We start from the raw sequence: 26,069 nt of genomic DNA, 5'->3' as shown, positions 1-26,069 counted from the left end.
GAGAGCACAATGATTGCATGCTACACTGATGTAAAGCTTTCTCCTCTGATTTTCTAAAACTACATTTTCCTTTTTGTTTGTTAAAAGACTTAATGTTTAAATCATCTATTTTAACAGGCAAGAAGATGTGTTCTGTTAAAAGATTCCTACAGTGTATGTATGGCCTGTTTAAATAACCTTTTTCCCATCTTCTCTGTAATCAGAGGATTTGAATTCTACTGCAACACGTTCATGCTAGAACCTGATTATATCCCAGAGCTACAATTCTGAGTGGCATCAGTCCATGGTATCTGACGGTATTTGCCAAAAACATGTCAGGACTCCCCTATAGTTCAAATCGCCCCATAAATTCTACACTTACACAACATCGGTGACCTCATACTCAAAGCATGCCTTAATGATCAAGCAAGTGGAAACGCTCAGTAAATACACTGAACGTTTGACATTGTTATCAGTGGGTGTTCCCTGGGTCTCTTGTGAAACAATCCCAAGATTAACGCAAGGCCAAGGAGTGTCAGCCAAGTGAAACCCTTAAAAGTTACTTAGGAAATTTAAAAAGACAACAGTTTTTTTCTATGCTAAAATTCAGGAAAATATTTCTTAAGAGAAGTACTGGCAAAACAAAAATGTATTTTTTGAACAATGAGTTATCTTCACTGCTTTGACTGATTTTCTTTTAAGTTATTTCTACTGACATTATGAAGCCGGGAGAAGTATGCCAGCCTCAAAAGGAGTTCTGAGAAATTAAAGATTTAGAAGTCTACAAAATCTTTGATAAAATCTGTTATAAAAATGATGCTCAATATAGACAACTATTCCAGCCTTTCAACATCTCCAAGTGTGGCCTTAGAAATACTTCCAATGAAAAAAAGTTTGATTCCAAAAAGCAGAGCACAGTGCCCCTTGTACAGTGCATGAAGGACTTGGCTACTTCTGCTGATTTCCATGTCAGCAGAAGGCATTGACATGCTATAGCAACATAACAGAGGGAGAAAGGAATAGAATCAGAAAGAAAACCAGATTTTTTTATTCTTTCTCTTTCCTCGCCTTTAGAAATTGTATTGACTTTACACGGGTGCTTTCCCATGCTGAGCATCAAGTGACATCCTACATCAGACCCATGGCGCAGCCTCTTAGGCCCACACAGACAGTGGGGTCTATCCACATGGCCTCAATGGCCTGAACAACAGATAAAAGAAGAAACATTTAACAACTTCATCTCATAACTATCACGCTTAGCATTGCCTTTCCTTTGTAGTCCTGTTAAGAATTAAACCCTGACCCTGTAAATGTTAGACACACCTGATTATGTACCTGATTAGCCTTCTGAAGTGAACGGGACAACTCAAATGATTTAAGGACATGTACAAAGGATATACAGGGTAGGGCTGAGTTTGGAAGCTTCATGTTAATATATCTCGTCTCAATACAGAGACATAAAAGAGACATTAAAAAAAAAGTCCCATAGCTAAACCTATCAACAGCAAGAATTTCCTGACCTGCTGGCTGGCACTCAGTCAAAAGCATCGCCTGCTTACCTTTGCACTGAAACGATTTCCATCAAATAATTCACATTCATAAACTAAAGAACATAAATGGAACACCACAAATGACAGATTTGCGATGGCCTGAGCTGAAAGGAACTTACTGCCTAGGATTACAGGTACCTGTATGACCCTACAAGTTGGCTATAATCCTGTTCAAGGTGGTGGTAAAAATGATGGATTACAATCACATGTATGTGCGCTACATTACTAAGTAATGAGCTGCACTGTACTACATGTTTTGCCTCCAGGAACATCTACTTATGTCATTCTTTTCAGTCATCTTTTTGCAGCAGAACATCATTGTTTGATAACCAACATCTTCCGTTTCAGGGGTGTAGCATTGTGCTGAATCTTCAGTCTCAATTACTGTGTGTAAAATGAAATATTTACAACAATATAGTCCAAGGATTCTACAGAAAAAAAAAATAATCAGGCATGAACATTCATTAGCGGAAGTTTCCCACTTTCCCTCCTTACCTCTGAATTCAAAACCTCGCCGTGTCAATGAGCACATTCACAAGTAAACGTGTGTGAGAGGAAAAGCAGTACAATACCCCTCCCGACAGCATCTGTGTTCTCACCTCTGTCCTACCTCTTGCATGGCTTCAAACTAATCTGATGGCCTGACATTCAACAGTGTCTAAATGCTGAAAGAAATAGAAAATCATTTAAAAGGATGTACGAAGCACTTAAACAAATTAAGATTGTCCCATTTGCTTGTATACTTCAGGAATGAACTTGCAAACCCTGGTGGTGAGGGAAAGCTTTAAGGTCTTCCTTAAGAAAAGAGCTAAGCCTGGACCGAGAAATGAGTGGGCTGACATTTATTCCTGCCCTGAATCCCACAGCACTGAAGAGGCATTATGAGCATCCTGATGCAGTTCTCTGGCCTAAGGTAGTTTCTTTATTCCTCATCAAAGATAAAGCTTATTTTCATTTTAATCACAGTTTTTTTCAACTTAGGAACTTCATGTGGATAGCACCTTACTGGAATAAGTGATACCAGCCGTTTCATAATAGATCATGGCTCAGTAATGATTTTTAATGTGGGTAAAAGGCTATATTACAATAAACAGAAAATATGTTTATCCTATTACAGCTAATGCCAAGGATAAAATCCTCTGCGACTCCTTCGCGCGCACACAAACCAGATGCTGACAGGCCCAGCTGCAGGCCCCATTTTACCAGTTTATCCATTTTGTCCTCAGTGAGTAATTGCATCTTGTCTTGTTTCTAATCTAATTCCATCCATTATCCAAGATGGATAATTTCCAGGGATGCAGTACAGGGGCGGGAACGTCTGCAAAGAATAAAAACTGTGCAAATCTGTTTTCTAATATATGCAGCCCACGACTCTTCTGCCTGCTTTTCTTCCATCTGAGTAGGTCTGCATGTGCAGAGAAGAGGAAAACGAAAGGCACAAGCCACTATCTGAACATCCAATGTTTACGCATTCCACACGGCAAAAGTGAACGTATGGCCTGCCGTTGGTGATGGCACGCTAAGACCACTGCCTGTAGCATGAACCTGTATATTTACTTGCTTTCTTTGCCTGTCCATACCTCTGTTTCTTGCCTTGTGTTATATGAGAAGCTTATTTAGGCAGCTGTCACCTTTTTGTTTGTGCCTGTATGGCAGCCGAAACAGGGGAGGCCCAGTTCAGAAAGGGTGTCCTATGCCAAAAGGTAGCACAAATTAAAATGCCTCTGTGTGAAAAGGACATGTATTAGGTCATTGTCTACATGAGGTAAAGCAGACTAGCAGGATCAAATTGCCCACTTCTGGAGGGGCAGAGGTCTCCTCTCTTCAGCACTCTTCTCTCCCCATTTTTGTCCCTACAAAGCCATCTGGGGACAGAAGGATGTCTTAGCAGCTTCTCAGTAAACGCCCTCCATCACAGTGTCTCAAAATTCAATGCAGTGTTTTAACTGGGTAGTGACTTCATTTGGAAGTGAACCTGAAGGCACAAACGGTAAGATAAGTCCTTGTCTCCAGGAAAATAAGAGCAAATGAAAAAGCTAGGAGTCCTCTTTCCCAGAGGTGTAAATCAGCCTTTTAAACTCACAGCCCCAAGGGAACTGCGTATGCTATCCATAAAATCAGATTGTTTATGAAATTGGATGTTTGTTTAATTCATTGGTGTTCATGTGCCTGGCTCATCATAAATCTTAATATGTAAATCACCCAGCTACATAGATTTCAGCACGTTCAGAGTTCACACTGATTTCCACACAGAAGACATGAGAGAATTCCCGTTTTAGTCATTAGCACTGTTTTAAAGGGCACTTACAGAGTCAGAAATGTGTCTCCTGCTCCCAGTCTTCCACCAGTAGCCCCAAACCCTGCAAGATGAAGGTGGGTTTAGGTCCCTGAGGCTGCACTCCAGCTGCAAGCCTGGGTGCCAATATGGACCCTGCTGCTCTCTCCTCAGCTGGGGGGGACAGAGCTCTAAACCATGCCCATGCAGTGCTTGTGCTTGAAGCCCAAATTACAGTTTGGGTCCCTCAGGAGACTCATTTGGGCATTTAGGTCTCTCTGTGCCAATTTCTGACTCACCGAGGGGCTGCAGTGGCCAGTGGCACTGAGGGCATTGAGCAGATAAACATCTCCGTGCTGCAAGAAGGATCCCATGGACATGGGAAAATTTAAGATATCACCACCTCAGCTAATAGATGGTCTGAACTGGTGTCTAAGTTTGCAGTTGAAGTCTAACCCCTGAGCCCATGTCAGGTACCGAAGCGGACAGCAGAGTGCATTTTTAACACAGAGTTTATCATGCCAGTTTATGTGTTTTAAGGCTGTCAGAGCCAGGATGCATTTGAGCTCATTTATCTCCAGAAGGCAGCAGCATAAAAACACACCACTGACACAAAAGCAGACTGAAGTTAATTTAAAAACAAAGCTAAACATCTGTTCCAAGAACCAGCTCTCTAATGCATAGATGGGAATGCTAAAGTTTGAAACATTACGGAGTGTTTAACTAGTACCACACCAGCTGTTAGACATTTTTGGCAATGGTGCAGACATTATCTGGCAAGTTCTCTTGAGCAGCTGACAAGAATGAAGAGTGACAGATATAAGAAACAGAAAATGCCAACCATATGGCATGAATATTATGCTAATGTTTCAGGTGTCAAGCAGTAGTCACTTGTGTTTAATTTGAGTGTGCAAAATTTATATGGGTTTTAATGATTACACAATGTTATACACAATTACATTTATATCTCCATATTGTTACAACTGTAATTTTGCCATTTAACAGTAACAGACACTGCACTAAATTTGTCCACTTAGGAGCAATATGTTGTTATCTTTATGGCTTTAATAACACATTTCCACCTCACAGGTGTAATATTTATTCCTACAAACAGTGCCATTGCAGTCAATGAATAAGCTTGTGATCCAGTCTGCAAGACATCGCTGGCTGACGCTGTAGCGTTAGGTTGTTTGGTAAATGCTAACAGCCCACGAGAAGTGGAGCAGCCAAGCTGTTTATGGGTATGTCTCCACAAAAGTCAACGACGCTGATTTCCCCAAACCTCTTCATGCTGTTGCTGGTGTTGTATTTACTGTGTGCTTTCAAAGAAGGGATCGGCCCTGCCCTGACCACGAGGGAGGCCTCATGGCAGACTGGGTGTCTGAGCTTCAGGCAGTGAAGAGGAGCCCCACAGGCAGCTCAGCTCTGCAAGGTTTCCCAAAGGGACCTGCTGCTAAGCTCTTTTACAGATCATGTGCCACATCAGAAATGGATTTTCTCCCTAAGAAGCGGAAGTAGCAAAGCCTGGTGCCATAAAATTGTGTGTCCTACTTGCTCTGCATCTCACACTTGAAGAAGCTTAGATCACCCTCACATCTCTGACAACAAAGGGAAAGGAAAACCAGCCTGAAGTGCTGGCATTGTCAATAGCTGGCTCACATACACAAGGCATAAAGATGTCTGCTTGGTGAGAGTAGACTTGTGTGATGGTTCATTTTGGGCTGAGGCTGCTTCTCCATCAGTCCATAAAGTAGTACGTAGCATGTGTGACATCTGCACTGAGGCATGGGGTGGTGGTTTGACTGACTGTGAAGGCCAGCACCACCCCTTGCATCTGTTTTACAGAAGGGATAAAAAAAAAAGACATAAAAAAGAAGGATGGGGATGTTAAGTAGACAACACAATGTGGAAAACACCCACGGACTGTTTTTTCATTATCAAAAAAAGGCTTGTGCTGGTACTATATGTCAGTTCAGGAACCAGCCCTCTTTCAAGGAGCTGGAGAAAACAACAACCACTACTTTACTCGGGCAATGGCAGAAAATTTCAAACTCATGGGTTGATGGATGGCAACGAGGAATTCATGGAAAATTCTGAATCAAACAGCAGCAAAGCTCCTACTGGGGATGAGGAACCAGGCACTGGTGGACCGCTTTGCCAGGAGAACGGACTTATGCAGACATAGCTTACTATGACTTTATTTGCATCCATGTAAAAGAATGAAGTGGTATAAAAATCTTTTAAACACATTTGTGGGGAGAGTCTCCACTCCTCATGGCATTATATGGTGACAGTATCATGCAGATATAATGAGCATCAGCTGAACTGTGTTATGAAGAGAGAAGAGTCAGACAAACACACACAGCAACTGATGGAGCACACCTGGGAAAGATGCAGGCGGGGCTGGGAAGACTGGACTCTCCCTGGCTCCAAGTGGAAAAGAGGAATTTCTACATTTTGCAAACACTCATGAATGTAGTTGTGATTCAGCTCTTTGCTATGCTCTTGAACTACACTGAAGATTGATAGAAAATGTCTGCCTGGCTCCACCTGCCACAATTGCAGTGTTAATATTAAGCTAATGGAGGATATATTGGCTTTAGCTGGAGTAAGCACTTTCTGTCATGAAAGCACCAAAAGACAGCTCAGATGTTGCAAGATGAAGCCTGAATATTTGCCTGGAGATAAAAGTTGTGCCATTCTGGCATGTTCCTCATTACAGAAGCTTGCTGAAGGGCAGATTGCCCCCCTGCATGGCTCTGACAGTGGTCTTGCCAGCCTGCCAACATTTCCATTGCCCTTAGATACAGCTCACACTTTCCAGGTTCTTTGGGAGCAGCATCTTCTGCTTCTTCTAGCAGGCCTTGGAATCTAGCCAGCATTGGAGAGTCTCCTGTAAGCCCTTACAGCCCACTAGGGCCCTGCAATTTACTACCTACCTGTCACCCTCATATCATCTCAGCATGTCTGCCTACTCTTGACTGCTGTACTGGTACTCCTATCGGCAGTGAGAGGCAGAGCAGCTCTCAGTATTTTCATTTCCCTGTCTTTCTAAAGGGCATAACCAAGTATTTTCATAAGTGCAGTCTGGCTTTTTCCTCTTTGAAAATCTTTGGGCCAACTCTGCATCTCATTTTTCTTTCCTATATAGAGTTTCACACTTCAGAAGAGTTAGCTCACAATGTTTTCAAAGCAATATTCAATGTATAATTCATATTAACACAGGACTGATGCTAGTCCACACACCCAGCTTTCAGGTTAAGCTCTGGAAACTGCATTTTTATATGTAGAGAACGGCTCTGCTCATAATGCCAAGCTCAATAACCATTATAAAAAGAGGAAAAACATTGCACTCCAATTATCCCCCAACTGCTGCAAAGGCAAAACAAGGGTAGTGTTTAGGCATAGCCAGAAGTGAGATCCAAGCCTCATAAGTGGAGGTAGGACGCAGCTGTCCCATAGTACGTCTCTGTGCTTTCAGTTTAGTACATTGTTGATTTTGCTGTTGCACCGAAGGTATTTTGCATCTATATCTAACATAGCAATTGTGTTAAGTTACCTGTTTTATTTTGCTCTGAAAAGGCATGAAGCCATCTGGTCTCAGTTTGGAGGTGATAACCAGCCAATGGAAAGAAAATAATTTCGGAAGCACAGCAGAAGCGGTGATCTGCGTGGGCACCAGTGCACCTGCAGCACCCGCGTGGAGGAGGGAGAGATGTGCCTCCTGGCATGCTGTCCTTGATTTCAGGCCATAGGCAGAGATATGATGAAACAAGAATGTACCACCCCCTGCAGAGTCCCTGGTGAGGAGGACGTGGAGGAGCAGCAGACAGCAGAGCCCAGTGTGGACACGGGCAGGCAGGAGCCAGGAGACGCGAGCGCTGCTGCTCCCTGCCTTGGTACTTATCCTTGGGTTGCCTTGAGGAATGCATTTCACATCTCTGGGTTTCTGTTCCTCCTCCCATCTTTTGTTTGTGATCTTTTCAGAGCAGGACCATCTCCTAATACATGTTTATACAGTGACTAGCACGATGAGGCCCTGATCTTGCTTGAGGCCTCTAAGCATGACTGTAATACAAACAATAAATCATCATCATAAAACAGGACTGCACAGATCCATAACTTCTGTCATAACTCATGGCTGAAGTGTCAGCAGCTCACAGACACATGGCAATGTCAGGGAGACCATGAAGGGCCAGAAGAAGTGAATCCACACAGAAAAGAGGAGATGCTGAATGGCTTTGAAATACTTTTAATATCTGTCAGTGTTATACCCGTGTCAGTTCACAGCTGATTTCCTTTACTGATGCCACCTCCTGACAGCAGCGATGTGGCCGGGAAAAAGATTGAGCCACATATCACAGCAGAAGGCGATGGCGGTCACCAGGGTGCAGCCTGCAAGAAAACATGCACATACAGTCGGCAGGTGCTTCCCATCCACGGCTTTTGTGCTGAACTGACCCTCAAGCTGCACTGGGGGCACCAAGCAGGCAACCAAGCTTCAGCAAAAGCATTTCTTTGTCCTTTTATTACTTATGGAGGTCTACAGACCCTTAGTTATATCTCTTCTCTGTTTCGCCTCTGTCCCATGGAAGAAAACTGTGTGGCTATCTCATGCAGAGGATTTCAGCAGCTCTGGAGACTCTCCCTCCTGCCTGTGTGTCAGCTCAGATGCACACAAGGCATCGCTGGCTGGGGAACCGCTTCCCCAGCAGGTGTTCCTGGGCAGCCTCTGGGCACGTGGCTAAATTCCCCGACGGACCCATCGTTGCTCAAATCGGCACCAGTCAACAACATGTTTTGCAGAAGCTGTCATCACACTCTAGGGTTACACATTTTTTCAGTGTCCCCTAACCTGTAGAGGCAAGGAGCTTGGGAGACCCGGAGCGTAACAGGAAAGAGTTCACTGCAGGAATGTGAGGAGCTGACGGTACAAAACCCAGCAGTTATGTCCATTCAAAGCAAGTCAAGTAAGCATACAAATACCTTTAAATCATTATATCTGGCAAGAAGCCATGCTGTGCCTTCAGCCAAAGTGTGATGCTTTAGGAAAATGTAGCTTTGGTGAGCTGAATATCAGATGAAAAAGAAGCATTAGGGAAGGTTCAAGCTATATTTAATGGAAAAAATATTTTGTTCTTGATGAACTGAAGGATTTACACTATTCCTCTCTTTAGCTTTGCTTCTTCCGGGTAACAAGGACCAGTCTCCTCCTTATTCCTGAGATTTGAAATTTCAAAATATTTTTAAATGTTTCAAAAGAAATATAGTCTTTAAAGTCTTCCCTGCTGTAGGCCGCTGAAGGCTAGCCTGTCTGTCATGTTAGTTTGATGGCTTACACAATAGGGAATACTGTCTTATTCCCAGTTACGACTGGAAGCTTCTTTAGCGACTCCAGTTTGACAGATGACATCGTTTGTTACACAGACAATTACAATAAGAAGTTTTTTTCAGAATTCATCTTCTAAAAATTTTAAATTTGGTATTAAATACTCTAAAGGAAAGCAGGTTATTATCCAATTATATTGCCAAAATCATGCATGTGGCTGAAAGAAATAAATCAGTCCCAGATTCAGATCCTGGTGTATCAGCAATACCAGAATAACTCCTCTTACTCCATCTTTGTGGAGTAAATCTCCATAATTAGGATGAGAATTGGGCCAAATAGCTTTGGCAGAGCTGACAGTGTAAATCAGATGAACACAGAGAATTAAAGCAAGGGAGCAGGAAAGAAAAAAGTGGGAAGGGCTGAGAAGTGACATCAAATAAAAGAGATGTGAAACAGATGTGCTTGAACCTGGGCGAGCATGTGCTTTGGGATAAATGAAACAGAAAACAGTGCAAGAGGCAGTTTTCCCTGGAGAGCTACCCAGTAGTAAAGTGCTTTAAAGAAGAAATAATTCAGAGGATATGCCATAGTCGATATGATAACACATGCATTAGGCACCAAGAGAGAAAAGCCAGCATAGAAAAAGATCCAGAGGAAGAAAAGGACAAAAAATGTTCAAGCAACTGAAAGGCTGGACAGAAAGCAGAAGTTTTAAGAATGTGCAGGAACCAGACTTGGGAAGGTTGGACACTGCCTGAAGGCAAAAGGCACCTTAGTCTTCCTAAAGAAAGTACTTCAAATAATTTGGACTGCCCTGCAGTATGATGGCAGTGAGCTACTGACATGCTTAACATTAGATGTAATGCCACTAAAATGTTGCTTGGACATTCCTGTCCATTTTACTGCTGCCATGGCAATGCAACGGCTCACAAGGCATCACCAAAAGGGTTCTCCCTCCACAAGGCACCAAAAGGATCCTATCTCTAGGCTGACTATGCTTGTATCTTGCTCTATAAAGGCCAGATACTGGTAATGTTAGGCCAGCATCCCATCCTCATTGCAATATTCAGATACTACCTCATTTAAATCCATACAAAACAAAGCTCTTTGTATCCTGGTTTCAGGAGATCAACTTGTCATCCTCTCTCATCCTCTCCACAGACACTGATTTGTGGTCCTCCCTGTAAGGTCCTTCCCTTTGAGCTCATCTTTTCTATCAAATCTTACAGCTTACAAGGCTGACTATTCCTCACTTTGCCCAGCTAACAGCAGCAGATTCAACCTCCAGTCTATCATTTGCCTCTGTTGCTTTCCTTCCACTCACATGTAAAGTTAACCTAGTAAACTTTAAACATAGTTTTTAATATAGTTAAAAACTTTAAATATAGTTAACTTATAATTTTTAATATAGCTAACTTACTAAACTCATCTTCAAAATCTCTCCTTGAAACCTACTTCTGTTGTGGTGTCCTGCAGCTCATGCTCATCTGACAGTGGTTAGATGAATGTGGACTTTTGTTTCTACTTCTGCTTTCTACTTTCTACTTCTTCTACTTCTACCTGTTGTTTTTTGTTGCCATCGCATCTCCCCAGCCCTCAGTGCAGGTAGTGTGGATCAAGGTGGGGTTGTGAAGCCATGTGACTGTCAGTGCGGTCACTGCACCACGAAGAAAAGTCCTCCTAACATAGAAAGTCTTCACGAAGGGTAGGGCTAGGGACTATTTGCTCTTGTTACCATCATCTCCAGGAAGGCTAGGAGACATCTGTTGGCTCTGTGTAATAGCCCTGACCTCCATTTGCCCTTTGTCTTTCCAGCTGTAGAGACCCACCCTGATCTCTCATTAACAACGTAAAAATAAAACCACCGTTTTGTTTTCCCACCTCCAGGCAGCTGCAGAACCTTCCCCCACCATAAGCCCTGGAGTCCCTGGAGTCCTAATGCCTGGGAAACCTGCTAAGCGGTCTTGGTTTGCAATCTGTGAAAAGCAGCATTTTCTCTCGTACTCTGTGCCTTTCAACTAGCTTAATCTTGGATCAGCAATGGGGGGAGATGATATGGACTGAACTCATGGCAAAGGAATGCAATGGAGAGAGTGGCAGTGGCAGAGGAACAAACTAGATACTAGGTTATTTCATTCCTCAGCTGTGTAATTCACTCTTTAAGATGAAGACTAGCAGTAGTTACCCTCCCTGTTCTGAACCCCAGTGTTGCTGTTTCCTTACTGCGTGGGCCTACAAGGCTTGGGTTCCTCAGGCGACTTTTTTTGGCTGTCTCGGCTCTACAAGCTGTTGACACTGACTCAGCCCTAGAGCTGTTAGCCAAATAACATAGTTAGCAAAGGCTGGCCTCCTTGACTAACTTGGCCAGAAACACCTTGCGTGCAGAAAAGGAGAGACGTGGGATTTACTTATGGGTGCAGCTCTACCAGGAGAATCAGGCACGTGGTCTCTAACATTTTTGCATACTTTCTAAGTCCTGCCAAACTTCTGCAGACTTTCCTGTTGCAGTTCTGTCCCCTTAGTGTCTCCTGGAGGAAAGACATGGAGCTGGTCAGAGCATGGAGAATAATATTCCCCTGGCTCACAGTCACGTTGCCTGAGGCTGCCTCCAGCAGGCAACCTCAGGGAGAAAGGGGGAAAGGGACTGGGAGGCAGTCACTCCCATTTACATCAGAGCTACATCCCCACTGACAGGTGTGGCCTTATTTCCATCATTTTCTTGGCACTTTGGAGGTTCATCATCGGATAGGATTGCTGGCCAGATCACGCACGGGTGCCGCGGCTCTGCAGCTCACTTGGAGGCACAGCTCCAGGAGTTCCCCATCCCTGCTCCCGCTGAGGTCAGGGCAGAGTCCCCATCAGCTGCTGCACACAAAAGGTCATAACCCTAACAGTACAACTTTTTAAACATTTTAGAGGAACACAGATTGCTGACAGAGACTTTGAGGTAATCTAAATCTTAGGTGAGGATGAAAAATCTGTTAAGATAGCTTCAAAGAAAGATTTAGTTTGGCCATATCTTTAATCTGGGCATTGATTAAAAGAAGAAAAGTTTCAGTGACTAATTTCTACAGGGTCTGAAATATAACAGGTTATTAAACGCATAACCCAACAGCTGCAGAATCTGACAGACACATTGTTCTCCCTGAGCATTTGGTAATAGAGTATTTCAGATGATTAAATAGCTAATAAAGTCATATTCTTTGCTAAGTAGATGGATACCAGCAATATTGCAAAGGTAATTATAGATTTCTATCAAAAAATTCTTGACCCAAAATATTTATGCCCAGACTGAAGCTAATATGCTGGTCTCAGTTAAAGAGAAAATATTTTAGCCACTATTAAAAGGTTTCCAATTCGCTGTACCGTAGTGGCTTTCAATTACAACCGGTTTCAAGGTGTATGTTTTCAGATTGAATATTTCTTTTTTCAAGGTAAATTCTCACCAGCTGTCACATGAAACTATTTCTTCCATTAATCATGATCTCATGCTTTTTTGGCAGCATAGGGATCTGCATCTTTAGGTTTATTTCTTTTGCTCCTTCACAGGCATTAGACATTTGTGATATCTGTACCGCTCTAAAGTTGCAGCTTGGTAACAAAGGGTCAGAGGAACAGAAAACAGTGTTAGGGACGCTTTAAAAAAAAACTACGGAAGAGTCCTGCATGCACAAAATTATTCATTTGCCTCTTCATTGCTATTTCAGCCTGTCTTTTTTTCTGCTGATCTTTTAGATCTTTTACTCCTTCTCTGTGAGGGCCATTAGAAAACCAAGGTATTTTTTTATATCTTGCATACACAGCTATGTTAGCTAATTCACAGACTGCAGAAAAAAAGTTCTTTATATCAGTAAATTATCCCATTATCACAGAGGAGCATGCAGCAGAGCTTGTATTTACACTGAAACCAGTTTATCTCTACCTATTATTATTTTTGTCTGGTTTATAAAAATGTAATAGATGCTCATTTGCATTTAGTTGAGCCAACACACATCATACAGCAATGCCCATGTCTGCTTTGCATTTCTTGATGTCATCTCCTATGTCTGCTTTACCAGCCCCACCCCCTGCCTCAACACACTCTTTTTCCTCTTTCAAGCCCTCTCTTGAGGACTCATTCCTATTGGAAAAACAGTGAGAAATTAGAGGGCAATGGCTTAACTGTAGAGAAATAAAAGATATTTTCAATATATACAAAGAAAACATGTTATTGCATTCCTCTCCTACCACTTGGGCAGCCCTGCATTTCTCAGACAAAGCATTTCCAAGAAGCTGTGAGCTGCTGGGTACATGCGTATGGCACCCAGGCTGGAGGAAGCCTGCTGAAGACCAGCACGCTCCTGCTGCAGATGTGGCTGCCTCTACCACCTGCGGCTCCAGCATCACCATCCGTGGGGTAAAGGACAGCTCATGCTCACCCCATCTATAAAATGCAGCATGGAGATGGCTGTGACTACAGCTGCGTGGGCAGCTGAACCTGCTCTGAAGTTGTTAAGAAATGCCCTCACAGATTTCATGTCCGCACATAGTAAAGCACATGCAAAGAATGGGTGCCAGACCCTGAGCTTCAACCCTCCAGGAAGATCTGCCATGGTCAAGACAGGATTGCTGGTGCTGTCATGCTGATGAGTTGTAAAAACAGCCATATCAAAACCACGAGCAGGACTGTCCCTTAGTTGTCCCTTATTCGTCCCTTATTCACAGGAAGATCAGTCTCACAAGCTAACTGCAAGTAAAGGATTTCAGCAGCATGTATGTGGGATGCCTGCACGGTCAGAGGGGGTTGTTGCACGATGGATATGAGCACGGAGTGCATTACAAATGACTGAAAGCTGTAGAGCTTACAGTACACCTGTGCAAGTACTTGAGTGTGCAGGATCCAGCAGGTTTGGGAGGCTACTACAATACATATTAAACTACTAATTCTTCTGCACCTAAATACGGTTGCCAGGTAGGCTGAGAGTTAGGTCCAAGCCAGAAATTTGTAACAAAATCTCAATTTATATGACAGCATTCAAGGAGCGTTGTATCCTTTTTTTTTATATATAATTATTATTACCAGCCATTGAAAGAGATCCTATCTGCTAAATGTTTCCCTAGGGTTTCAAGGCACTTGCACTTCATGCTGTGGTTGGATCTAAGGTTTCAGTATGCTCCCATTTCTAGTGAATTTTGAGTGTAATAAAGAGTACTTTAACCTCTATTTACTGCACTGACCATCAGCTAGCTAAATCTTTTATTTCTACTGTTGGTGACAATAAGAAATTGGTGACAAAAATGACTGTTGTCGTTGTAACTGCAGTGTTATTTATAAACAGCTAGATGCAGAAAAAATGTAATTTAAATTTCATTGTGAGCAATATTCAGGCCTAGAGCTCCCTAATGCACAATTCATAGCTGCTTAAATTGTAGTCATTACTCTCATACTGCAATACTTTTTGTCATGATAAAGGGAAATTACTTTTCTGTAAATTACTCCTGCAAGATTAGTTAATTTACATTTGCAAAGGGTATGGAATAGCATCTCAGTTCCATGGAGATGTTTCTCAGAAGCATTTGGCAATTTAAGGTTTGGGGGAAAAAGTAAATGGAAGTCAACTTCAAAATGTAAAAAAGGGACAGTGCTACATCCCAAGGTCTTTGTACCCCAATGAAGAGCAGAAATGAAGAGTAGCTATATCACTTACAGACTGCCAACTTCAATGTTGCAGAACATCGCACTGAGGATCTGGAAGAGGCATGCTCCTCTCTGCTTCAGTACTGGGCAGCCAAGCTGGCAGCATTTGAAATCACTGCTCCTCACTACAGGTGAGCTGTGCGTGCCAATCCTCTATATAAAACATCCTACCCTTTGGCATTCCCTTCTGCTAACATCTGTATGTTTGTTTAATCCATGTTTGGATAGAGATAGCAAGAGCCAAAAACATGAGGCGGAATGTTATTTTCACTTACTTGCTTGGAAATTCTGGGTGAGTTTTAGCATGCCTGACTTGGATACCCACCTGAGGCATCACAGCTCCTGATCCTAGCAGCATAATTTAAGGTGTTGAAGTTTGGTGCCTGAGTTCCTTGGAGGAGTGATGGAGTAACTGAGTGCAATGGTGCCCGAGGGCCAACGCAGCACTCTTCCACTGTGCCTGAGAAGCTGCTTCAGGAAGGAGTGCCGGAGCATCCCCTGGGATCCCTCTCGCTAAAATCAGGAGTGTCATGGGAGGGAGCAGCATCCATGCCTCCTGTAGCCTGTGCAATGCGCTCGGGGGTGAGGCCACTTGCTGTGGACGTGGCAGGACGCGTTGCTGTCGCTGCCCAGCCTGCAGGGATTCACACCCACATATTCCTGACAGAGAGAGTAAAATTTTCTCTTCCATCCAAGGAAATAGTGGAAAGGCCTCTGGAAAATGCAGCGTTCAAGCAAGGCCTCAGATTTAGCACCAAGAGTGGGCAGGGTTATAATCTAACTCTGCCCTGCAGCCAGGCAGGGTTGCTTAAACCACCTCGAAGCTGAGATCATGGGTATTTTTTTGCGAGTAGAGCAGAACCTGTGGAGTGCAGACACACCGTGTAGGTGTACTGCCACAGACTACGCGCAGCTGGCACAGCGGGGATTAACCTCTAGGTATTATTGCAATTAAAATAATGAAATACCAACAGTGCAGGCATCCTCAACACTGATGCTTGTGTTCAGGCATGTCGGACTATGCTGATGCTGATATCCCAATCCTACATAGGCATCACAACTCTCATGGTGTTTTGCAATGTTTTAAATTTTAACTCCCACCAAATTCCAGCAAATATAATCACAGTCCTCCTTCCCGATATTGCTCTCTTGATACAACAAGGGGCAGAGTATCCTTATCTTTCCTCCCCAGCCTGAGCTGCCTGCAGTTGCTGTTGCTGTGCTTTGGTGCAGAATGTTTCAAAGGCAGAAATTACACAGGAGGGAGTTCTCTGAAGAGTTTGCAAAGTGTTTGAGGGCACCTTAATTACATGTTATTTCTGTTCCCATTAGGTTTAGTGGATTTGCAACAATGCTCAACCCAAAGCTGGACTCTGTTCCAGCCACCCATTAAAAACTTCACAAAGTGCTTAAAAATCATGAATGTTTATGTTGCCTTTAATTATTTTCCATTTCAGTTGCCTGGATTTTCTTTTGAGATGCATTTTCTCGGTTAACATCAAGGCTAGAATCCTAAAGGTAAATCTGCATTTGTTTCCAAGAATTAGATTTAGGTGGGCCTAAATTCTGCTGGTTAATAAAGATGGGTATGAAGACATGAAGGTAAGTGTAAAGATATAAAGGTGTAAAGTTATATATCAAGGTATAAAGATATGGATTGGAATTTTTAAAGTTTCACCTTGAGATGATGACAGACAATATCCAAAATAATTTTCAGACTTTTCCCTTTCCCTTTTCCTTTCTTTTTTTTTTGTTTTTCTTTTTTTTTTCTTTTTTTCATCTTGTCTTTTCTTTTCTTTTCTTTTCTTTTCTTTTCTTTTCTTTTCTTTTCTTTTCTTTTCTTTTCTTTTCTTTTCTTTTCTTTTCTTTTCTTTTCTTTTCTTTTCTTTTCTTTTCTTTTCTTTTCTTTTCTTTTCTTTTCTTTTCTTTTCTTTTCTTTTCTTTTCTTTTCTTTTCTTTTCTTTTCTTTTCTTTTTTCTTTTTCTTCTAAACTCCGGAATATTAGAGTCAGTCCCACTGGTTTGCTCAAAATTTAGGTCTTTAAATGCCCCCTGTTTAAAATATACTTAATTCCTCCATTTGTGTCATAATATGCCACAGGGAAAGGGCTCTTAGCCCTTTATTCACAGAGGGACAGACATAACTTAAACCACAACAGTTGCTAGTTCTGTATGATACGTAAACTGTTGAAAAAGGTAAGTTTTTTTGTGATGGCTAGATATGCCATTTACACTGCTGTAATTTCAGGACATAATGCAGTGACACTGAAAAACAGCTGGGGTTTAAATGTTGAAAAATCCAGTTGTGGTTGTAAAGGTTTTGGGATCAGCTGTGTTTGGGATCCCTCTAATTTTTCTGGATAGAGCTGGAGAGCTCGTGGTGTGGGTTGCTCAGCAGTGCACCTCCCTCCTGCCCTGCACATCCCCCTTACAAGTGTGTGAACCCAAATGATGCACCTACCTTTGAGACATGGATACACCTTTTTTCTGAGAACCCACAACCAGCAATTTAATTAAGGTAATTTAATTTGTCTTCAAAACAATGTACTATGCATTAATTAAGGTAACTTAATTTGTCTTCAAAACAGAGTATTATTCATTCACCCTACGGCACAAAACACATAGCACAAAGGGTAAAAAACATCAGAGGTACATGACTCTTACTCTTACCCTCATCTTTCCCCTTGCCAGCTTTCATGCTTTCTCATTTTCAGCTTCAAGAAGCATTTGTGTAGTATTAGCACGAGTCTGTTTTTTCAGTGCTTTCCTTTGCCCTGTAACTCCCTTCCTTTCACACATTGCTTCTGGACAGCTTCTTTCAGGTGACTCAAAGGCCCCAATTTCACAAAGATTTTTATGAGATTGTAGTGTGATACTTCTCAGGCCTGAAAAAACAGTGATATTAGCAGTGTTGCAGCCAAGGTGTTATCTCTTAGGTCCACAAACCTCCTTGAATTTGTGGACTCTTTTGTATGCACTAAGCCACTGCTTCTCTTCTTCTGCTTGATCCCTTTCATAACCCTCATTGACTAACTGCACAAATATTCCCATCTCACAAATGCATATGTGGAAGCAGAATATTCATTTTAAAAATAAAAATATCAGGCATATTTTTCTACTTTCCTAGTGGAACTACTTATTCCAAAATAACAGCCTGTGATACATTCTTGTCATTAGCACCAGATGCAACAGAATGCTTAATACTTATATTATGCAAGATTTTATAAAACTTTAAAGTTTTGATAACATATTATAAATCTTTATAAAAGTTTTGTAATTAGGCTGCATACCTCATATGAATATTTTGTGTTACAGGTAAACCTTGTGCCCATACACACATATTTTAGTAAGTTATTTTGGCCTAATAGAGTGCTGTTGTTGAGAACATGCCCACATAGCACAAAAATATCTGAGTAATGATAAAAAGTACTTCAAAAGAAACTCTTTTAGCTACAGTTCAGCTGAGCCTTAGCTTCATCTAATCCCCACTTCAGTGATAGATATGAGCACACTTCATTCTAGGAACTTCTGAAGCACCAAAGAAGAACAGGCACCCCCTTGCCTGTTGGCTTTGTTGGTGTTTTTTTCTTGGTGATGCTGCATGTTTAGAGACTTGAGTGTCCCTGGAAATCCACACAGCAGGTAGCACTTGTAATGAACTCCTTAAAACTTGAACACAGTATGTTTTTGTCATTCAGAATAACCAGGAAACCAGCCTCACCCCAGACCCTATGCGGAGTCCTCCCATTAAGATCCTTTTGTAGCTTTGGCATTTCCAACTAGCAGAGATGAATTGCTATTGGTAAAAATATCACAGAATTCAGTTCTTTAAGCTGCAGCAAGAGAGGTACAAAGCAGCCATTTCTGACCAGCAATAGTAGTATGAGCTGGCTGTCCCGTCTGAAATATGGCCAATTCATGCCTTTGGGATGAATTTCAGAAGGTAGGACAGAGTCTGCAGATAGCCACACAAAACCTCTCCTCTCTTTAGAGCAGCAGCTCTGGACTATCCTAGCATGCTGAACAGGGAAATCAAAGCGGTTGTAAGGAAGCCCCACCTATAGTACAAAATAATCCCAATAGTCTCTCCACAACACAGACCTGGGAGTTATTTTGCTGGGTAGGTGGCCATAGGAACAGTGTGGTTATCATCACAAAACAGAGGCGGAAACAGAACTTTCTCTAGGAATGGGGAAGCAGCTTCCGGGAGGTCCCAGAGTATCACAGAGAGCAGCACTTTCACAGCAAGAAGCCAAGCTTCCTAAAACAACATCACCAGTAAAGAACAACATAAACCTAAAAATATCAAGAAAAACCTACAATCTTTCTGAGCAGGAGGAAAGAAAACAGAATAAGACACGCACTTTCTTGTTTGAGGTTATCTGTGAAAGGGTTAGACAAAGTATGACAGCAAGTAGTTGGATTTAGCACCTTTCTGCAAAACCGTGCATCGTTTGGAGACATACTGAAGTAATGTTGGCAGAATAGAAGTGAGATTGTGCTGTTTAATCTTTTCTTTTGGAAGAAGCTTCAGGTGAAAGCACAACTGGAAGCTGGCAGGACCACAGCCATCCTTCTGCTGTAGCTACTACAACTGCAGTAGTTCTTAGTTTACCTCCTTGCCCAGCCTGGCAGGGATGCCAGCTGCATATATGGAGCCACATTCCAACTCCAGTCATGCTGGAATTAATCCAGGGTCATGTCATTGACTTCAATGAAGTTATTCTTTATTCACGCTTGCCTAGCTGAGAATCTGGCCCATTCCATGTAGGTAGCAATAGCTAATAGAGAAAAGACTGCCAAGTTAAGGGAACAAGAAGAACCAGACTATGTCACATGAAGGGGAAACATTTTACATTATAAGGATTATAGAGGCCCTTTAGTTTAAGGACTTTATCAGCACTTAAAAGACAGGCCACTAAAAAGCATTACTGTATGCGCCTAGATCTTTTTTTTTTTTTTTTACCCTCATTTGCTATTTGAGAAAATAGAAAGAAAATTCATCGATACAGGTTTGATTTTAACATTATTGAAATAAAAATACTGCAGTTTGTTCAACACAGAACACTAATTCATTATACATTCATTAGCAGTTTGGGTTAAGACATCTTCCATTTAGGATTTCCTCCACTTCAATTAAGATGGCCTCTCTGAAATATGTTGAGTTTCATGATTTTCTCTGTGGGAGCATTTTTCTCTCAGTGCCCATTCACCTTTGGAAAAAACATTGTGTTTTGCTCTACTGGACAAATCTGGGGTGTCCCTGCTGTAGTAACCAACAAAAGATAGAGGAAAGGAGTGAAAGTAAGGGAGATTTATCATTACTGTATTATTTCCAATAAGTTCAGATTCACTCAGGCCATGGCTTGATGATACTGTAAATCTGACTTTAGAGATCGCAGTGCTGTACCAAAAACTCTGCAACCAATGCTGTAAGAGCAGCAAAATGGTATGGATTTACTCTAGAAGTTCATTTGCTAAAGAAATATTGACATTTACTTTGTACCAGGCAATGGACTGAATTGCCTCATTGCCAGTCATACAAAGTTGGTATACATCCCACGTTATGTGCTCTGACTAATTCAGCAGAAATGCACTTGTATGCCCACACCTCATCTGGATGCTGTTTGTGTTGCTGCGTGATCTGGAGGTGCCCAGATGGAGAATGAGTGGTGGTGGATCCACCAGGGATGGGATTTCTGCCATACCTAGTTAGCAATAACACGCGATTGATTTTTCTTTTCATAGCACCTTTAGATTTCACCTGGGTCCACCAGAATATAAGAATATAAACTGATGCAATGCACTTGCCAAGGCACAGAAGCATGAAGCTGCTTGCTTTCTAATGAAAATAAATGTTAAATTGGGAAGGGTGTTGGATTGTTTTGGGTAGCTAGAGAGAGATTTGGAACAATCCAGACAGGATTTGAAACAACTTTTTTTTTTTTTTAAAGGATGCCTCTCAGCTTTTGCTAACATCTAAGTGAATCAAGAAAAGTTCCAACATATAGCTCTTTTCACTCAAGACTGTATATAAAATAATGTTCTAGGATGACAGAGGTCAACTTAGACCATCCTGCATAGTTCCTATAGGAAAGTGAAAATATCACAAGCCTGGAAGTTGCAAACTGCTTGCTCAGGTTTGGACTCCTGACATGGGTATCAGTCCCTAGAGCTCTCTCACAGAAAAGCATTTCATTATTCTTATTCAAACACGTGCAAGAAAGAGCAGGTTATTAATGTCTCAGCTACAAGAATGATCCTCCTGTGCACTAGTAAGTGCTACGTATCTGTTAAAATTATTTCCATAAATCTGCATCATAGTGGACAATATTCTCTATAAACTAATTTCCCGCAATCATCATTAATTGGCCAGCTTGCTAACACCTGGTACCAACAGATTTTTCATCTAGCGAGTGCAGTGCCACATAACGGTAACAGCAGGTTTTAACCTAATCCCTCTCCATACACAAGCAAACATCAAATGACACCCATGACAAAGACACACAGACTAGCCTGACATTTGCTGATAACTCCCAGGAGATTCCCCCTCAGCACAACTAGTCCTGCTCAAACACATTTCACATTTTCCAGTGGAAAAGATCATTTGAAACCATTTCCAGCTAGACTAATATTTCATTCACTGAAAAGAGCATCCTCCTCCTCCTCAGTACACATTTATTAGTCCAGCCGTAAATGCAGCTAACACTTCATGAAGTTTTTCAAAGCAATAATTATTTCATCTTATGAGAATTCACAACAGCTTGCTTGAGAATGAAAAGTTATTATGCAGATATATATACTTCATGCAAAGTTGCACACACACACAAAAAAAAGGTAAAAAAAAAAAAAAGTAGGCGTTTAAAACTGATGTTTAAATTCCACTCACAGTTTTGAAGTCTAAGCATAAAACTTCTTACTTTGCAGCTGTAGCTCCAAGCTGTCTGGAAAGATAATGCAGTCCATCAGATATCCTGGTTTTGTTTTCTTGCATAAAAATATCATCTGTCATAGGCACAGGAGCTGACTTCAAGGACCGGCCCCTTCTGCGGAGCACACCAATCGGGAGACCTTGGGAGCACATGTGGAAAGCCGCTCGCCGGTCACAGGCAGCATACGCTCTGGGGGACCCAGGTGCCAGACGAACGCGGGTGTCAGCGAAACACGGGGCTGGGGGTGCCCCAGCCAGGGCTGTCCGGCCCTGAGCCTGGCCGCGAGAGGTGAGATGGAGGGCTGGCAGAGGAGTGCGACCTTGGCCGCAGGAGCAAAGGCTGAGCCTTTCACAGACAGCCTCAGTGCCACTGGTCCTGCAAAACCAGAGCCTGAGGCCAAGAACTGTGCCTTGCTCCTTTTGGCCTTGTTCTTTACTGTTTTAATAAAAATAATCTCATTTACCATTGTATTAATGCTTCTTCACTTTTTCTCCTAGTTGCTATTCTAACCCCACTTCTGGCTTTTTTTCCCAAACCTCCTCGCTGCAAAACCATGCCTGTGGAAAAGCCCTGGGCATTGCCAGCCCCTCATAACAGGGGTCTGGCAGTGCTCTGGACCCAGCAGGTCAGCCTCGTCTGGGTTTTTATCCCTTTCCCTGAAAGCTTGCCCTCTCCCCTGCCGCAAGGCCGACGGCTGCCCGCGAGCTGCCTGCTCCTCCTCTGCCTCCACCGCCTGCCACGCGCAGCTGCCCGGCTCTGCCCTGCGAGCTCCCCGCGCGCTGCTTTGCTCCGCGCCTGTCAGTCAGAGAGGTCATTTTCTTCGTGCATCTGTTTAACCTGATGACATTCGAACTGCTTAGAAACTGTATTTAGAGACATACACCCACAGCTTCCCGGCTCGCTGCGTGCTCAGCCCTCGCATAGAACCAGGGGTGAGAAAAATGCATGTATGTTAATGCGGGTGGAAAGTGCAGCAGTAACACAGTGCACCAAGTAAAAAATCAGACTGTACATAGGTGAGCGTGATGAACTAACATCTGTAGATTTGTTTTCACTCCTGGAAGCGTACTTACAAGTCATAACATGCTGGGAAGGGAAACCAGTAAACACACCAGTGTGAAAGCCGTGCCTTTTCGCGCTGAAGTACAAGACCTAAAGGCCTTTCCATCTCGCACCTCTCATAATCTCAGTGCTGGCTTTATTAATTCAGAGTAGTAGCTTTATTTGATCAAATAGCCTTACTTTTGCAGACAGGGTGCCGGTTAGAGTGGACTGGCTGTAATAAAAAATACTAGCTCTAGTCTGTGAATAACTTGCTGGTTTGATTAAATTAATTTTGCTTCTAAATTCCAGTTTAGTAGATTAGTAAGTCACTAGAGGCTCATTTTACAATGCTTTTCCTATGGCGGATATAATCAGGCTGGTTAAATACTTTGACAAAGCTCCTTTTTCCACCCCCAGAACCCACCGGTTTCTCAGAGGAAAGATTCCTGCAGAAAGACACTGAGACGGGAGGGACTTCGGTCAGTGAAATAAGTTCCCGCCGGTTTCAGGGTGGAATTTCTCATTTCCAGAGGCTGAGGCCAGCGCACCCCGATCAGGAAATAACTCTCTGTTAGTAAGAGCCAAGAGCTGTAGTGGAAGTAATTTCTTTTATCGTCCGCCGGTGGGGCGGGGAGGAGCAAGAGGGACCGTCTTTGGGGTGTGTAAGGTCTTTTTCAGATCTGAAACAAGGAGCAAACTTGTTTCCAGTTCCCAGCTGGGAACATTTTGTTCAGAGGTTTCTGAGCTGGGAGCGGCCGGGGCAAGGCTGGCCGGAGGTTTTCCTGCCTGATCCCGATCCCCATCCTGATCCCGTGCCCGGGGCCAGGCACAGGGTTGGAGCTGCATCAGCCTGCCTGGCTCTCCCTGTGGATGCACTCCACGGGACGAACCTCCACCCCCCCTTTGCTGCTGAAGAAGATGAACCATCCAGCAGCACTTTGGAGGGAGAGGCGAAGGAAAAAATGTTGAGCCTTCTAAAATGGTTATTTCCACTGAGTCTGAGACCTTGCCGGGGCGATGCAGAGGAACCTGAGCAGAAACCTCCCCTGTATGGCCAGGGGATCAGATCTGTTACCCCAGCATCCTCGCTGGCTTTCCACAAGCTTTAAAAGGGTCTAGCTTCATTGTTCCTTTTTCTGGTCCCACGCAAGGTGAAACCTCCAAAAGAGACAGTTCTGCCCCATCCAGCCTCATACCCACCGGCAGTGACAAGCGGGACTGCAAATCTTCACTGGCACACCTGAGACCTGCCTCAGCCTTCCACCTGTCGGTACCAGCTACAGCCACGGAGGGGACGGCACAGCTGGCCCAAACTCACATCGGGCCTGGGAAACTCAGCCTGCCAGCCTCTGTTAAACACACAGCCAAGCCAGCTCTTGAAAGCTAAGCATATATGCATTAATGGCTGAGATTTAACAAGTTACCTTACCACAGCAGTTCAAGACGAACAGTCCTGTCATCTCTCTCAGCCTATTTACTTACCAACATGGTGCGGCTCCCCGCAGGACATGCATGCCATCTATTAATTCCCAGGTCTATTGCATCTCATTGGCAAGTCTTTTTCTTCAACTCCCGGCATGTATTTTTTTCCTCTCCCTTTAGTCCTGATTATGCCTGACTGTGTCATACTAAATTCCTGTCCTCGGTATTTACAGCCTGCAAATATTTGTAGACTTATCACATTGCCTGTGAGCCACTGCTTCACCAAGCTCTATGTATTTTTCTCCTCATTAATCAGTTCCTCCAACCCCTCTTTTTGCTGCTTTTTGCTGTAGAATTTGCAGGTTTTGTTTGTTTTTAAAAGACAGCAATGGGAAGTTTTAATTCTCTTTTCTTTAAAGGTCAATAGCTGGATGAAAATAAATGCATATTAAAGAGAGTTTAAGGCAAATTTGTATTTAAGCTGACCAACTCTAAACTTCATATTTGTTTTATTTGTCCATTTCTTTGGATGACTAGAGTTTTATGGAAACCCTGACGTTCCAAACTTTTGCATTCTCTTCTGTCAAACACATAATTCACTGCCTTGGATAAACCCATTGACTTGCATGAAGGCACCTGGACATGCAGGTAAATGTGTGTGCAAACAGTTGTACAGTTGCAGCCTCAGGACGAGACCTTCAGAGGTACCTGGGAATCCAACCTGCACCATTGCCAGAGAGTTGGGGTCTCTGCAGCCGAAATGTGGGGCCCAGGAGGGGCTTCAGCCCTGCCTGAAATGCCAGTCACAGGAGGTGATTTAGGAGCAGGCTGCTGGGTCAGTGGTTAGCTGAGAAGGTTGGTACCTGCAGCAGCCTCTCTGTCTCTGTATCTCCCCTACATTACCCCACGGCCAAAGTGCAAACAAGCATCTGAGTAACGAGAACCGTGTTGCAACATCCCGTGAATACTACATGCGTCTTTCCAACCTTTGCCACCAGATGCTGCGTGGTTGCCTGTGTCACAAATAGTACTTTACTCTGCTAAAGATCCCACTGGAATCTCACTGTACTTACTAAGGCTTAGTGGAAACTGAAGGAGAAAAAAATAATCCCCAGACAGTTTAAATAAGGTTTGATTATTCATGGGAGCAGCAGGGGAATGTTAAAACTCTCCTGGGTTTGTTGGGAGCCTCTGGCATTGCCTCAGACTGCTGTTTTCCAACCACCCCATTTGCTTGGATGCCCCTAAACCCAGACTGTAACTTTAGATAAGTGAAATTCCTGCACAGACGATGAAGAATCAGACGACAATTCGGGGCTGCCCTCCTTCTGGTGTATTTTGGGTATTTTGTGGAGTTTGGCTCCTTCCAGGTCCTGGGAAAAAGGTTAAACTCTGCACCTTCTGTCTGACTCTTGCCATCAGGGGCACTCTGCCTGTGCAATGCAGGGCCCAGAGAGAACGAGGCCTGTAATTTTATCCTAGTTCTATTAGGGCTTATTTTTATTCACGTGAACTACAGCAAGCTGTAAGGGTGCTGCTGATGTCACTTCAGCTGCAGTGTTTCCATTAAGGCTGTTTTACCATTCAAAGGCAAACAAAAGCAACCTAAACAAACACAAGATAATGTCAATGAAGTAAGTGTTTTGACAATGATAGCTAGTTGTCTTTGCAATAATTTTCATGGTCTTGTGTTTTAGATGTGTTTTATGGTCCTTGTAATGTCATTAAATGTGTGGCATGATTTCAGTGGTTTTTCCAGCTCTTGAAATAACTGATAGACAGAGTGTTTCATCGAAAAACATCATAGCAAGGATTTTTAAACAATACCTGAATTGAATTCAATCCAATCATATTGCTCTAGA

General features: G+C 42.9%; 1 protein-coding gene and 1 long non-coding RNA gene across 9 annotated transcripts in view; one reads left to right on the top strand and one right to left on the bottom strand.

Annotated features, from left to right (window-relative positions):
* STARD13 (StAR related lipid transfer domain containing 13) overlaps positions 1-23,344 on the bottom strand; it is a 303,153-nt gene extending 279,809 nt beyond the window's left edge. For 2 of the 8 annotated variants that reach the window (XM_087756684.1, XM_087756692.1), the window contains exon 1: positions 21,730-21,844. The gene's annotated coding sequence lies outside the window, so the exon portion shown is untranslated. Of the gene's footprint in view, positions 1-17,479; positions 19,614-21,698; positions 21,845-23,209 lie in introns of those variants that run through there. The other 6 variants (XM_087756685.1, XM_087756689.1, XM_087756688.1 and 3 more) reach the window with 6 other exon arrangements.
* Positions 21,894-24,275, top strand: LOC148055906 (uncharacterized). Its single transcript, XR_015704610.1, has 3 exons — positions 21,894-22,029; positions 23,203-23,355; positions 23,937-24,275. It is a non-coding gene; the product is annotated as an uncharacterized LOC148055906 (long non-coding RNA).
* Positions 24,276-26,069: the final 1,794 nt, after the last annotated feature.

Source organism: Nipponia nippon, unplaced genomic scaffold, assembly GCF_047370975.1.
Source record: "Nipponia nippon isolate SJK-2023a ecotype South Korea unplaced genomic scaffold, ASM4737097v1 scaffold_2, whole genome shotgun sequence".
NCBI lineage: Eukaryota > Metazoa > Chordata > Aves > Pelecaniformes > Threskiornithidae > Nipponia > Nipponia nippon.
Note: the sequence above shows the minus strand (reverse complement) of the source record. Positions and strands in the feature narration are given on the sequence as shown.